General features: G+C 36.6%; 1 long non-coding RNA gene across 1 annotated transcript; it reads right to left on the bottom strand.

The window, feature by feature from the left end:
* Positions 1-273: 273 nt before the first annotated feature.
* On the bottom strand, positions 274-4,211 carry LOC119191605. The gene is made up of 3 exons (XR_005113492.1): positions 3,988-4,211; positions 2,730-2,824; positions 274-441 (listed from the first exon to the last, which is right to left on the bottom strand). It is a non-coding gene; the product is annotated as an uncharacterized LOC119191605 (long non-coding RNA).
* Between the last annotated feature and the right edge of the window lie 3,831 nt (positions 4,212-8,042).

Raw genomic sequence — 8,042 nt, 5'->3', positions numbered from 1 at the left:
TTCGGGTAGTCATCGCTTAGGTAGTTAGTGAAAGGCTGGTAGGTTAGCTAGGTTAGGGCTTTTATTGTCCTCACCGGTGAGGATCGCGACGCGTTTCTCCCTTATTATCTATTTAAAATTACATATACACATCATTTTATTTCTTCTTTCCTGCCAGCCCGAGCTGGCTTCTTTGTTTACTATATTTTCATTTATTTTAATTACCAATATAAATTGTCTTTGTTTATATAAGCTTATTTAATTTAATAATAATATTTTCATGTACCTTGACTTATCATAAATGCAATTATCGCCTACGTGATGAATAAAGCATTGTATTTATTATTATTTATTTAAATTGTCTTCGTTTGAGATGCAGTTGTTTTAGGATGCCCTTGCTAGTTCGATATAAAGTCCAAGGTATTCTCGACATCAACAGCACCACATTTTAAATGCATCCTCCTGTAAATTTGAATACTGATTAACTACTATTTGTTATTTTACCAATGTCATTGTCACTACTAACTGTAACTAAACATTACGAAATATCTATATCAAGGGTCAATTCCTCCCGCAATTCTGTAAGCCGTGATTAGGCTGCATCCCTGGTATTGCTATATTTGCTTTTTTTAATAAACCAAGCGAAATCGACGGCCGTATCTTGCTCAGCACCAATCGGCTTATGGCATCGGTCATCGCATTATATTCTTTAATCTCAGCAAATGGTATCTGCAGAACGTAATCCTTAGTGAGGCGTTCAAAAGCCATGCCAGCGGGAAATAGGTTTCAGGAATTACAAAATATGTATATACGGTATTAGATGACTCCATATGCTTTAGTCCAGGGACGGCGAACCTTTAATGGTTAACGTGGCATTAATTATTAAAAAACAATATAGCCAGGATAAGTGCCTGCCAGACATTTTGCATAACGCAATTAGCTTTTTTTTATCGGAACTAGGCAAAGTGGCTTCACTACACATGATGTTAAGCAAAGTGAAGTCCAAAGAAATATATGTTTGGTATATTACTGGCGTGCGCGAATTATTTCGTCACGTGTCATCACTGGCACGCCTGACATTGGTTTGCCATCCCAGGGCCCTTATTCTGTATGGTAGTGTAAACGCGTAACGCGGCCGTGTCATGTTATCTTCGAGAAATATGTGTGAAATGGTATTCTGTAAGCCACATTTCTATAGTCCTAAAAATGATGCGTTGTGTTACGTGCTTGATACGCACTGTTAAAATAACGTGTGGGATAGAGAATAAGGCCCCTGCTATAGTCTGTTTGGATAGTGTTTAGGTAGTGTGAACATATAAGAATTTCTACAAGAAAGCTAAACATCAAGCTGAAATTGTTAGAGTACAAAGTAAATTTATAGCTTGTACTAAGTGTTGTTATTTATTTATTTGAACAGCCAACAAAACATATACCTTACATAGTTTTTAACAATTCAGTAAGTAATTGCTGCAGTGCTGTTTTAAATACAGTTTTAATTAATTTCCAGTCTTTACGAATATATTGTGATCCAAATACCTACTCCTTTTTATTTGGCGCGACAAAGTGACTGCAATGTACTTAATGATAACCGCAATGCCATCCAGATAGGGTATCGAATGGCATACATATAACTAATACGTGTAATTTAATTGTAATTTAGGTTGGTTAACTAGTTAGCACGTTTACACTCACGCTAATACAATTTTGCACAGTATGTAAAAATATATAAAAAGGGACAGATACAAACAAAATGCCATTATTTATTAACCGACTTCAAATAAAGGAGGTTTTCAATTCGGCTTCTTTGTTTATGTTTGTTACCTCAGAACTTTTTCCTTGCCTTTTTTATCTTAATTTATGAGCATGGTCGTAAATTCACGACCAGGTCGTTCCATACGGCCGCTTTTACGGACACTCTCTATTCACTATGTCAAAATATTTCTTTATTACAATATATTTTATTAATAACTTTGTTGATGCGTGAGTTACTCGTTGGCATGACCTTTGGTCATGAGAACTGAAGCATTGCTTCTCACAGACACCACACACGCGCAACGTGCGAATATATTGTTCGGGTTAGCTTTAGTTAAAAGGCCTCTAACATCGATATATATGTACTATATACTAGATTTGGCGTTCCGAACATTCACTGTGTTCAACTGAATTGAACTGTAATCCATTCAAACTGACTTTAGTATGGTTAATATTGATAGCTTGTGGTTGTGTACGCAGTGCCGCTCATGATATTAAAACTTGAATCTAAGGGTAAACCTGGATTTGAATAAAAAACATTAGTCAAATAAGTAAAATTATGTTGTTCAAGTTAATAAATAGGTTATAACAGTGACGTTTTTGTTGCTATTTTAGTTCAGATTTTGAACAAATAGTTTCAATTTTAGACGTTCAAAACATGGACGTTCGTGTCTATAGAATATACGTCAGTGGCCACTAAGAATAATCTTCCGTACTCAAAGCCATCACCTTTGAATTTAATGATTACAATTATAATATTTTCATTATTCGGTTATTTTCACGTATATGGCGCATTGACACCTAATATTTTATTTTGTGAATTAATTATATTAAAAAGACGGCATTTGACAAATTATGAGTTAAAAGCCTTTTTGAACAAAAAATAAAATTTAAATATGATGTATTAATATTAACGTCTTTGTGGTAAATTTAAGTAAGTTTCAATCACGGGCGTTACCCTGTGATTCGAACTTACTCCAACTCACATAAAACCATACCTTCCCGAGAAATCCACTGACCCCGGTGAGGAACACAGACCTGCCCGCGTAGAAATCGGCCACCGGTACATATTCTTTGTTGATAGACATTCCTGCTACAACAAGTTTTATCTATTCAAAGGCAATCTTGATACACCTCACATATATCATTAAAAACTAGTTTCTAATAAAATACGTTGTTTCTTAACAGATGTAATACAAGCTTATTGCTTAATTTAAGTGCACTATCTTTCTTGCACTTTTGAAGTCCAAATTCTGTAAAAACTTCTAATATTTGATTATAAATAGATATATAAATTTGGGCAATTTTGAGACATCATTACGTTGGGTGTCCTCGGCCAACTTTGATGCGACTGCAGCCTTATATCATAGTCAATATTATTTTTTTATTACGGCAGTGAACGAGGGATATCAATTTTAATATATCTACAAGGCCAATTTAACATTGAGTTAATAAATGAAACCATATATTTGTCTTTTAAGAAACTACACTTTACTATAAGTTATTCTAAGCATAGGTAGTAAAGTTTCGAACAAAATAAATATTAATAAAAGTAATTTTAATTATACACGCCTTAGGGCCACTCCTATTATACGAAGAAAATTAGTCCGAACTTCAACATTATACTTTCAGTCAGAAATACACTTACTTATTCGCTTAAACTACAAAATGATAAAATACTAAAACATTACAGAATTAATTTATTAGTGAGATTAAAATACTTATAGAAAAATAAAAAATTCTCCAATAATACAACACGCTAGCTTTATTCCAGAGCTTTGTAATGCGCGGGCGCAAACACATGTATTAAACACATACCAAAATGCATACTAACAAAAGAATAAAAGGATGCAAAATGCATGCAGGCTGGTTGAGCGTTGTTCCTTTTTCAAATATCGTTACGCATTGTTTCATCGAGTTTCAAATCACAAGTTTCTAAAAAGGTTACACTTAAAAATTCTAAGATTTTGGCGTAAAATTTTCTATGGATAAATTTTGGCACAATGTTGACAAATATAAAGCCGAATATGTGGTTTTATTTAGCAACGTAATATAAAATTAGTCATGTGTAATTAGTTCCACGTAAACTAAAATTAGTATTGTCTATAAAAACTTCCAATACCTAACATATCTCCAATTTTATTGTAGATATTTACAAACTTTTCATTTAATTTTTCGCACTGTATATATATTCAATTGAAAATAGAACACACTTCACATTTATATTTTGAACCCAGATCTGTTTATATAACTTACTAAACACGAGTGGCCTGCAGCGAGTCTGGGTGTATGGACACAAACTAAGAAAAGAAGCGTTAGGTCTTATATTTATGGTAACTGCATATAATATCAGGCGGACAATTACGTAGACGGAAACACTGGAACGCGTTAAATATTTTTTTAATCAGTTTTAGTGGTGGAATAAAGATATTGTTATTATCATTCATTTTAGTCCTACCGGTAATTATTAATAATTGTCATAGTGTACCGTACGATAGTTTATTTATGTAAATTGTATATTCTAGTTATAACAACAAAATTTTATAATTATTGTGTCTGTCTTAATAATATGAAAGTAATTACTTTTAACACAGCGGCAATAACTTAGTTGGTTGTGGAACGGACTGCCGAGACGAATGTCCGTAGGTTTAAAACGCAAGGACTCACACCTTTGACTTTACTACAATTATGTGTGTATTCTTTGTGAATTATCGCTTGCTTTAACGGTGACAGAAAATATTGTGAGGGAACCTGCATAACTGAGAAGTTCTTTATAAGATTTTCGAAGGTGTGTCAAGTCTACCAATCCGCACTAGGCCAGCTTGGTGGACTAATACCTAATCCCGTTCAGTAATACAGGGCTGACATTACAATTTATTATATATATAATAATTTTTAAAATAAAGAAAAGAAAGAAAAACGATTTATTAATCACGGTTGCAACATAAACATATTGTAAAGAAAGAAAAACGATTTATTAATCACGGTTGCAACATAAACATATTGTACATAAAATAACAAATAAATAAATTTATGGATAGTCGCCGCTGTGATCGATAGGTGACCGGTAGGTGACATTGGGATGTGGTAAAAACCACATTAGTAAGCTTAATATAACAAGTTACAACAATTAGGTGCTGTTTCACAACTTCTGCGTAAATTATACTCCTATATGTATTAACCGACCAAATCCAAAAGTCACTGTAATCGCTTCTCCCAAATGAAAGGTAATAAATGATAACTATATATCTTGGCAGTTTAATATAATAAGTCACATAAAATTTGCTTTAGATTTGTAAACATATCCTTATTCGCATATTAATCAAGTTGCATAATCGCGTCCTTACATTTTAATTATAAAGGAAGCATAAATAAATGATCGGGGAAGCGACAAATTAAGAACTCACCTCTTAGCTTGTATATTCTTGCCTAGTCTAATGTGTAATCAGCACAATACATTTTTAGCGGCGTAAAGGTAGACACCGCTATAGAGGAACAGATGGTTGCGTTCCTCTATGGAGAGGGGGAAGATTCCCCAGTCAGGCAGATGTTGCGCCTGACCGGCCGCGGCCCCTCCATCGGTTCCTATTCGGAGATGGTATATATGCAACGCGTCGTTCAAATTGTGCAAGCGTGATTCAGGATCGACGTCGCCATCTATCGTGATTGCTGTGTGATATCACTGTAGTAGCGTCACTGCATCGATCCTCTTGCAGTTCCGGCGATGTTGACAAGATGGCGGTGCATGCATCGATTGTACCGCCACATCACTCCCCCCCGGAGACCGGAGGTCGAAAGTCTTCAGTCGAGTCTTCTTCGATGCTAATTGTAGCTTTTGCCGGTGCCAGAGAGTAGATGCCCCAGTGCGTCGGGGTGTTGATGCCCCAGTGAGTCGGGATGAAGATGCCCCAGTGAGTCGGGGTGAAGATGCCCCAGTGAGTCGGGGTGAGATGCCCCAGTGAGTCGGGGTGAAGATGCCCCAGTGAGTCGGGGTGAAGATGCCCCCAGTGAGTCGGGGGTGTGGTCCCAGTGAGTCGGAACCGTGCGCAATTGGCCCTAGTGGGTCAGGGCTGTGCGCGGGTGGTCAGCTCCTTTGAAGCGAAGCTGACGGTGATCGATTCCAGTGAGTCGGAATCGATGCTGCGTCCCTCTGCGATGAGTTCGGTGCGTCACGTGGCTATACCACGACAACCGGCGAATGCTGCCCGTAGATGGTCCGGCTGTAGCGCAGTTGTGCCGTGACGTTGGAGCCGAAGTCCGTGCAGGAGTGCTGAAGGTACCAGGCTTGCATTGGCAGCATGCATATGGTAACCTTAATGGCTGGACAGTGCTGGCTGGCTGTGCGAAGTGTTGACTGGCTGGATGGAAAGGAAGTGATGGATGGCGAGGTGATGCGAAGCGACGACGATGCAGGTGCGGCTGGTCTCGTTGATGACGGTGCGATGATGTTCAGCGTCAGGGGTCACCACTTTAGCGGCGTAAAGGTAAACGCCACTGTAGAGGAACAGATGGTTGCGTTCCTCTATAGAGGGGGAAGATTCCCAGTCAGGCAGATGTTGCGCCTGACCGGCCGCGGCCCCTCCATCGGTTCCTATTCGGAGATGGTATATATGCAACGCGTCGTTCAAATTGTGCAAGCGTGATTCAGGATCGACGTCGCCATCTATCGTGATTGCTGTGTGATATAACTGTAGTAGCGTCACTGCATCGATCCTCTTGCAGTTCCGGCGATGTTGACAAGATGGCGGTGCATGCATCGATTGTACCGCCACACATTTTCTAGTATATTTACGCATTTATTCTCAAAAAGACAAAACAGATATATAATAAGGAAAAAAACTGCGTTTACAAATAAAAAATAATTTTACGTTATATTATCTATAATATATATAAATATAATTCTCTATTTGTCTTGGTCATCGCATAAACGAATGAAACAATTTCGCAAATTCTCTTTTTGTTGTGTTAATTATTATCAGGAAAAAGTCTTTATGAAAGAAAAATAAAAGAAGTTGAGCGGAACATTAATAAATTTAAGAATACTTAACGACACTATTAATTTTACATAACTGATATATATACCCTCCAGAAAATAAAACGAAGAATGTTGTGTATCATAGTGTATTACCATGATAACCACTAATCTCCTTATTCATAGACGTTTTTTATCGAAGGACGGAGCATTGCTGTGACAACAAGTCTGTTTGCTAGTCTAGTGTATACAGAAAAGTAGGTGAACAAATTTAAAATTCACTCACTGGTGGTAAGTCTCTCATATGTGAGAATTCGCCTGGTTAGGTACCACCGCCATGTCTATTTCTGCCGCCAATCAGCATTGTGTAGTCACCGTTGTATTCCTGTTTAAAGCACATTGTAGCCAGTGTAACAAGGCATAATAAGACTTAACATCTCATGCCTCAGGATGGCGAGCGCAGTGGAATACCAAACAATACTTTGTAAGTTAAGGTATGGGACAGTGTTTCTACTTTTTACTGTTTATGGGCGCTTAACATCAGGCGAACGGCAAGCTCGACTCGTCATTCAAAGCAATAAAGAAAAATGAATTAAATGGTCATCTACAACCCAGATCTACACACAATTATTACTTCCTATATTGTTTGTATGTTTTAAAATATTGATCGTGTTCGAAATTTAAACAATTATTTTGTTGCACAGAGGAGGCAAAAGGCATTTCAAATCATACAGCCAAACAAAAAATATTGGAAAAGCAAAAAAAACAAATTCAAAATTTATTAAAAGATTGGTTTTGATATTTTATTGAAAAATTGATTCCATTTATGAAACGGGTAGTATCCGTAACATCTTCGGTTAAATTCGAAATGAAGTATCAGCTTGCAATGGAGTTAACTAAAGATGGACATAGTTGGCATAAGTTTTTAATTGAGTTCGCCACTTCACGAGCCTTGCTCTCGGAATAAAAGATTTTTATTAAAAAACTTGCTGACCCCATCTCGCTTATTACTAGTTGCCAACGGCGTCTCTTCGTGAATGTTAAAAATATTTATCAAGCTACTTTAGGTTAAAATAGAATTTGTACTTGTAACAAATATCTTGATATATGTAGTGTATTATTATTATATATATAATTATTATCTATGAATACAATAAAAATAATATAATAATATCAGCCCTGTAATATGCGGACATTCGTCTTGGCAGTCCGTTTCACACCCAACTAGGCTATTGCCGCTTGGCTATCGCCGCTCATGTAAAATATTGAAGTAAGATTAAAATACTATCATAGGTAGCATGCATTTTTATACTAAAATAGGTATTCAGTTTATTTATTT

Source organism: Manduca sexta, unplaced genomic scaffold (assembly GCF_014839805.1).
Source record: "Manduca sexta isolate Smith_Timp_Sample1 unplaced genomic scaffold, JHU_Msex_v1.0 HiC_scaffold_169, whole genome shotgun sequence".
Classification (NCBI taxonomy): Eukaryota; Metazoa; Arthropoda; class Insecta; order Lepidoptera; family Sphingidae; genus Manduca; species Manduca sexta.
The sequence above is the reverse complement of the archived record's forward strand: the minus strand, read 5'-3'. Positions and strand labels throughout refer to the sequence as shown.